Raw genomic sequence first — 7,083 nt, forward strand, 5'->3', positions numbered from 1 at the left:
TAATTAATATGCCATCCACACCTGAGCTTAAGAAAAAAGAAAAAAAATGCATTTTAAATAGTTAAAATGTGGTTACTGTTTTTATAGTCCCTAAAAGGTTAACGCAGGCTGTACAATAATGATGGTCATGAAACGGTTAACACCTGCAGTCGTCCTATATAATTTTGGACATCACGACGACGCTGTACCAGAAGTGTTTTGCCACCTAGCCAGATTTCTTCGTTGTTTAACAGTTCCAAAATGTTCAAACTCGTCTTGGTTTTTTCTCTTTGTTACATCGCTGCAGGTCAGTAGCTTTAGAAAAAAATTTCGTTCTAAATGTTCTCTTGCTGTAATGACATTCAGGTTGATTACATTTTATTTTAGTTACGCTAGTATATACATTTTGCTATTATTAAAAGGCTTTCGTAATATTCGTTAATTATTTCCGAAGATTGCAATTTTAGAAATTATGTTGTCTTTAACAAAAAGAATTTTTATTTGCTGGACAATATCGCCGAGACTGAAGCAAAAAAAAAAAAAAAAATTAGACAAAAAAAAAACATGTCAAATTTTTTAGAGTGTAATGATGCAGCCTATGTAATGCAACATATGATTGTATATTTTTTATGTTACTGTTTTATATACAATTTCTTAAAACGTTAACCAAATTCATATATAGCTTCATAATAAAGTTACCTATAGAAAAAACGAAAGCCGCAGCATTGAATTAAAATGTTTGTTTGAAATGTGTTCAATACTTATTGCCACAGGTCAAAATATATTTCGAAAGTTATTAAATTTCAGCACAATGTTATACTTTTATTTCCGGCATCATATATTAATGTTATATTCCCCCCCCCCTGTGGTGTTCTGGCTCAATGATTGTTATTCACCCCCCCCCCCCCCACTCCGTTGCGTCCTAGATTGCAGACATCTGAAACGAAGTTTCGGCTGTGATAGTGCCTTAGCATGTATCGGAAGTTATAGACAAGATAACTCAGAGAAACTCAGCATCGAACAGTATTGTGAGTAAGTGGCGTGTTTGTTTTTTTAAATACTATTTACAACGTCAGTGGTCTCCGGGTTTTATTTTATTTTCGTTGCTGAAACATGGTTTATTCGTTATTAGCTCCCTCTATTCTCTGTCCTGACTCTCTCTCTCTCTGTCCTGTCCTGTCCTGTCTCTCTCTCCCACTCTCTCTCTGTATAATATATATATATATATATATATATATATATATATATATATATATATATATATATATATATATATATATATATATATATATATATATATATGTGTGTGTGTGTGTGTGTGTATATATATACATATTATATATATATATATATATATATATATATATATATATATATATATATATATATATATTTATATATATATATATATATATATATATATATATATATATATATATATATATATATATATATACATACATATATATACATATATATATATATATATATATATAAATCGTGCAGATAAAAAACAAATTTAAATGTTTAGAACAAAGAAATTAGTTAACTATGGCACATAATTGCATAGGTCTACAGACATCTGTACTCTCCACGATTCAAGCCTATTAGCTATTGGACTCATGTTAGGTATCCCATCTCCCTCCAACCCAGAACACAAACCCTCAGGATATTATAGTGTGCTCTCTCTGCGGCTCTATTATTCCCCAGATCTTTGTTAGAAATAATGCGCCTTTTTATAAATATTTACTTAAAAGTAGTAGGTTAGTTTGCAATATTCATCACGTTAGTGCTATGCCAGTGTTTAGCTAAATTTAATTATTTTTTTAAGTATAGATCATCATCATGTACAAATACGCCAAACGTTTGAGTATTTTGAAATAAATAGCAGTTAATATGAACAAAAATATATTAATACAAATTAATACAAATTGATATACAACTTTCCAGGAGAGCCAGAGCCGCCGTCTCCTGTTACCTTCATGTTGAGGACCAATGCGACGACAAAGATCTCAAATATAACATTAGCTCTCAGCTCAACTTCGATGATTTTATATGTTCGGACCACAGCGGTAAAAAAAAATTAAATTTTCTGTCGACAGGATATAGATCGAAATGAGATTTTTAATTGTCATTTTTAGCGCAATTTCCATTCTGGAGAATTGCGTTTATTAACCCGTTATTTCTGGATGTATGAATGTATGGATGTGTGTTCGCAGCTTTAAGTCGTATCTCCTCCTCAACGAAGCAATATCGAGGACTAGTTCCAAAGCAATTTTGTTAAGCAAGTTACGAGGATGATAGTGGGCCAAAAAGTTCCGGAATTCCTTCCTGGATTTCACGGAAAAGCCAAAAAACCTCGAAAAAAATGCAGTTTTTGGCCCATATCTCGGTAACCAGACCACTTAGCGACTTGAAACATTTACCAATCGATTCCTGCTATAATTTAGAACAATATTGCCGAAGAAAGTTTTCAAAAATATCCTTTCGTTCGGTCACAAATTTTAAAATTACATAAACACCTACAAACCGATCGTTCTCTTAGCTTGAATGCACCCCAGCATTATACGTCAGAGCTATTTTTAGATAACATAAGAATTGCGCATAAATGTCACTAGACTTTTTAATTAACTTGTTTATCTTGAAAAATCCATAAACAAATCTAAAGCTTGTTGAACTCTATTTCTCCAAGTGCGATTATCTTTATATTCTTCATCCCCTTTTTTTTTCTCGTATACGAAGTACAGAGGACGTATTGTAATCGTGCAAAAAAAAAATCATAATTGAAATTTTCACAAATCTAGACGTTTTAGACCTCTCTGAGTAGGAACAACTTAATTTTGCAATCTTGTGTGTGTGTGTGTGTGTTTGTGTGTGTGTGTGTGTGTGTGTGTTTGTGTGTGTGTGTGTGTGTGTGTGTGTGTGTGTGAATGTGTGTGCATGTGCCTGTCTGTCTCTGAACGCGATAATATGAGTACCGCGACATGCAGCTAGGTTGTCGTAATTTCATACATAAGTAATATATCAAATTTATAGTTCTGTATCAACTTTTGAGCGATTTCCGATAACCAGAAATGGAACTAATTCCACTTAAAGTTTTTCAATAGCCTATAAATTAAGTTTTGTTTCTATTATATAGAAATTCTAGATATGTTGATCTAATTCTTTGTTTACAAATACATCTTGAGTAATTCCCTGTGATCGGAATTAGTACTTTACTCTCTTTTCGATACATTAATTTTTAACTTGATTCCTCTATCTCTCTTTACAAAGTGCTAATGTTCCGTACTATTATACACAGATTATTTGCTGTTAATTAGGTGCGCAATTCTTTTTCTACTAGATTCTATTCTCTTTTTTTTTTTAAGTGTAGTTTCTTGGCTTCATAGTCTTCAGCCTAGTCAAATTCCAAAATACGAGAAAATTATTTATTTGTTGTTCAAAATTCAAATGGAATCTGTTTCATGAGTTTGAAAGAGTAGAATATAAAATATAATTTTGATATAAATAAAATGCAACTTTTAAAACCACAAAATAACTCCCTTAAACAGCTGACTGTGTGCGTGTGGGTTTGTGTGTGTGTGTGTGTGTGGGTGTGTGGGTGTGTCTGTGTGTGTGTATGTGTGTGTGTGTGCGTGTGTGTGTGTGTAACGTTGCACAATACGCTTTGTTTCTTCTCGATTCCATTTTCAGTTATGTTAGTTAAGCCGAACTTCAGATATTCTTCTAAATATTTAGTTGTTTTTTTTTTAATGCTAGGGTTTAGTCTACCAGTTGTCGAACCCCCCCCCCCCAGAAAGCCCTTAGCGACCCCTCAGGATAGCGACCCACAGTTTGGGAACCCATGCTCTAGGACAGCGGTCTCCAAACTACGGCCCGCGGGCCGGATGCGGCCCTCGAAGTCCTCTCATCCGGCCCGCGGAGATCTTTTTGTCCAAGGAAAAATCGTTTGTTGGTGATGGCTGAGGAACTTTGCCCAGAAAAATCAAAGACATGCCTGGAAGAAACTGGTTCCCGAACTGAAATTTGATAGTTAATGCGGCCCTCGGACTGAAAAGTTTGGAGACCCCTGCTCTAGGAGAACACAGGCCATATTCCTCGCCCTATTTCAAATCTACCCATAACCCTAGCATCAAACCTAATCCAATATATAACATATATCTATGTTACTTTAATGAAAATACTGTACTATCCTGATGAATTTTTGTAAGCTATTTTTTGTTTTGCATTATCACCCTAATAAAAACCTTGCTTTTTAAACCTATCCATGGCTTTAATTATAAATCTAACCCTAACCGCTATTAACCTTCACCCTTACTTTCACCCTCACGCAAACGCTAACACACATAACGACAGAACTATACCTGCTATCATATTGTATTGTCCAAGCTTTCATTTTTATTTTAAAGAATCCCTTTACACAAAACTCGACATGAACCCCCATTCAATATGCATTGTATCAATTAGATCAATTACATTTTTTTCCCTGACAACCCCCCCCCCCCCCCTTCCAACAAATCATCCTCATGTTGTATGCTGTGCTGCACGCAAGCCTGGCATCAACGTGTACATAATTGACGTGCTGCCATGGGATGGGAGACTACCCTGTCAGATATCAACCCCTGCACTCATCACTATTCAGGGGAGTTAATCATCGTTAATTCACCGTGGCTTAAATTAACATCTACAGCTTATGTTAATTAAGCTAAATGGCCTTCTGGTTATGTATTAATCTTTTAAATTGTTGTATACTTGTTATATTTAAAAAAAAAATAAATAAGACTTTGTGATATGTTACTTCATTTCTTATTATATGCATGTTCTCCTACAGTAATATTTGAACATAAAGACATAATTAAATTTTCGATTACATCGAAACGTGAACGATTAATGTCCCACTACTTTGATATTCTCAACTGTTTCATAAAGTAAATAAACAAGAAATATATAAATGTTTATCAAATCAATTATTAAATACCCAATTTTATGCTGAAATTTAGTTTAGACGTTATGTTTTTAGTTACTCACTAGGAAATCAATCAACCAATGTTTTCAAAACCTAATCTCACTAGTTGCCAAAGATATGTTAGTAAAAGTAAGGTTTAAATCATAATGTAATTATAAGTAGCACTGTTTATAAAACGTGCTAACACAGAATATTTTGTATGTATAAAATTTCATGTATGTATATGCTCATGTAAACCTGCTCTTGCTGCCTACCCTTGCTCGATTGGGGAAGCAGCAAGAGAGAAACAATTTTTAAAAAAAAGTAAATAAAACACCTAATTTTATTACGGGTCCTGATGGTGAGTTTATGTTGGTGATTTTGTAAGAATAAATAATTAATTGATGGAGACATGCAGGTGGTAAATAACAAAATAAAAATCAATAGAGACAATATTATTAGCATAAATCTGCGTTTTGTGCTATATGCTTTACAATTTTACCTAATCATATTCCCATGCATAGTAGTATTATACATGTATATATATATATATATATATATATATATATATATATATATATATATATATATATATATATATATATATATATATATATGATTAGAGATGAATAATGAGTTCAGAATTTATCGCGTGTCTAATTCATTGGCTATAGATAACCTGCAAACTGGGTCCAAATAAAAAAAAATCCTACCGGACTCTACAATAATATTTTCATTCTTCTCTGCCCAAAATATGAGACATATTTACTGCGATACTAAGTGAGTCTCGTATGAACTGTAAGCGCTAGACTTATTACAGTTTTGAAGTTAGATAAGATTAAGTTAAAACACGCTCTACGTTGTAACAATCATGGTCGCTACGGTACACAGAAAATGTTTCCTATACACAAACTCAGAGAAAACTTGTTGGAACTACAGGTAAAAGTGAAGAATATTTTTTAAAGTAGGGGATGAAATCTAAACCGGAAGTGGCTTCCGCCCGTGGAACCGTAAGTTTTGGATCTACTACCTGGAGCTACAGGTGTCAGGTAAAGCCTGCGGGCACAGGAACCTGTCAGTCAGGTAGAGTTTCTAACATCTGAGAAATTCAGGGAGTTTTAAATGTATCTGGCACCCCAACAGTCCATCGATGTGTTGATAACCAACATCTTTTTTTTTTTTTTTTTTTGAAAAGTGTGACTTTCAAAATTTTAAAGACTGATAAAAAATAATTTGGATAACGTTGGCTTTAAGTTTTAATGGTTATTAGAATAAGTCGCTTTTAGCGTAGTGTTTTTAAAACAGAGTATAAAATACAAAACTACGTTTTGATTAGCTGATATAACCTTAGTTGATATAACCTTAGTTGATATAACTTTAGTTGATATAACCTTAGTTAATATAACATTAGTTGATATAACCTTAATTAATATAACCTTAGTTGATGTAACCTTAGTTAATATAACCTTAGTTAATATAACCTTAGTTGATGTTCGATTGTTTTATATTGGTCGGTAAAGCTCATGGTTGCTTAATCGAAAAGGCCCGAAATCGAACCCCAGGGCAGATGAAACTCGATAGCAGGGTGCAGGAACTGATCAAGTACAGAAAACCCCCAAATCAAAACAACTGTTATCGTATAGTTTGTTCTTGGGTGGACAAAGGCTACGCATAATTAGATGACACGTAATACTAAATTGTGTTGGACGAAATCCCGTCCAACATTACAATTGAAAAGGAAGATAAACATAATCGTGACACACACAAGAGGAAGAAAAGTGGGTGCAAAATCAGGTGAAAATATTTTCAGGTAGAAGCAGTGGCGTAGGCAAGGGGGGGGGGGGGGGTTAGGGGGGGGGGGTCATAACCCCCACCATAGAACCCTCGGTATATATATAAAGTATGAGGGGGGGTGCAAATCGAAAGTTTGAGGGGGGGTGGGGGTGTTCAAATCAAAAGTTTGAGGGAATGGGGGGGGGGGGGGTGCAAATCGAAAGTCTGAGGGGGGGGGGTGCAAATCGAAAGTTTGTCCCCGGGTAAAAATTGGAAGCCCCCCCCCCCATCTTGAGACGATCCTGGCTACGCCACTGGGTGGAAGAGGGGGGAACGGTGACATACACAAAAAATTGTTCGGTTCAAAATGTGCATGTAGCTGCTAG

The 7,083-nt window shown here is 34.3% G+C and overlaps 1 long non-coding RNA gene across 1 annotated transcript; it reads left to right on the plus strand.

Moving 5' to 3' along the window:
- The first annotated feature begins 204 nt into the window (after window positions 1–204).
- On the plus strand, window positions 205–2,038 carry LOC131934048 (uncharacterized). Its single transcript, XR_009385416.1, has 3 exons — window positions 205–286; window positions 906–1,011; window positions 1,930–2,038. It is a non-coding gene; the product is annotated as an uncharacterized LOC131934048 (long non-coding RNA).
- The last annotated feature ends 5,045 nt before the right edge of the window (window positions 2,039–7,083 follow it).

This window comes from Physella acuta, unplaced genomic scaffold, assembly GCF_028476545.2.
Source record: "Physella acuta isolate Inbredline_101_S28 unplaced genomic scaffold, ASM2847654v3 ptg002723l, whole genome shotgun sequence".
NCBI classification, from domain to species: domain Eukaryota; kingdom Metazoa; phylum Mollusca; class Gastropoda; family Physidae; genus Physella; species Physella acuta.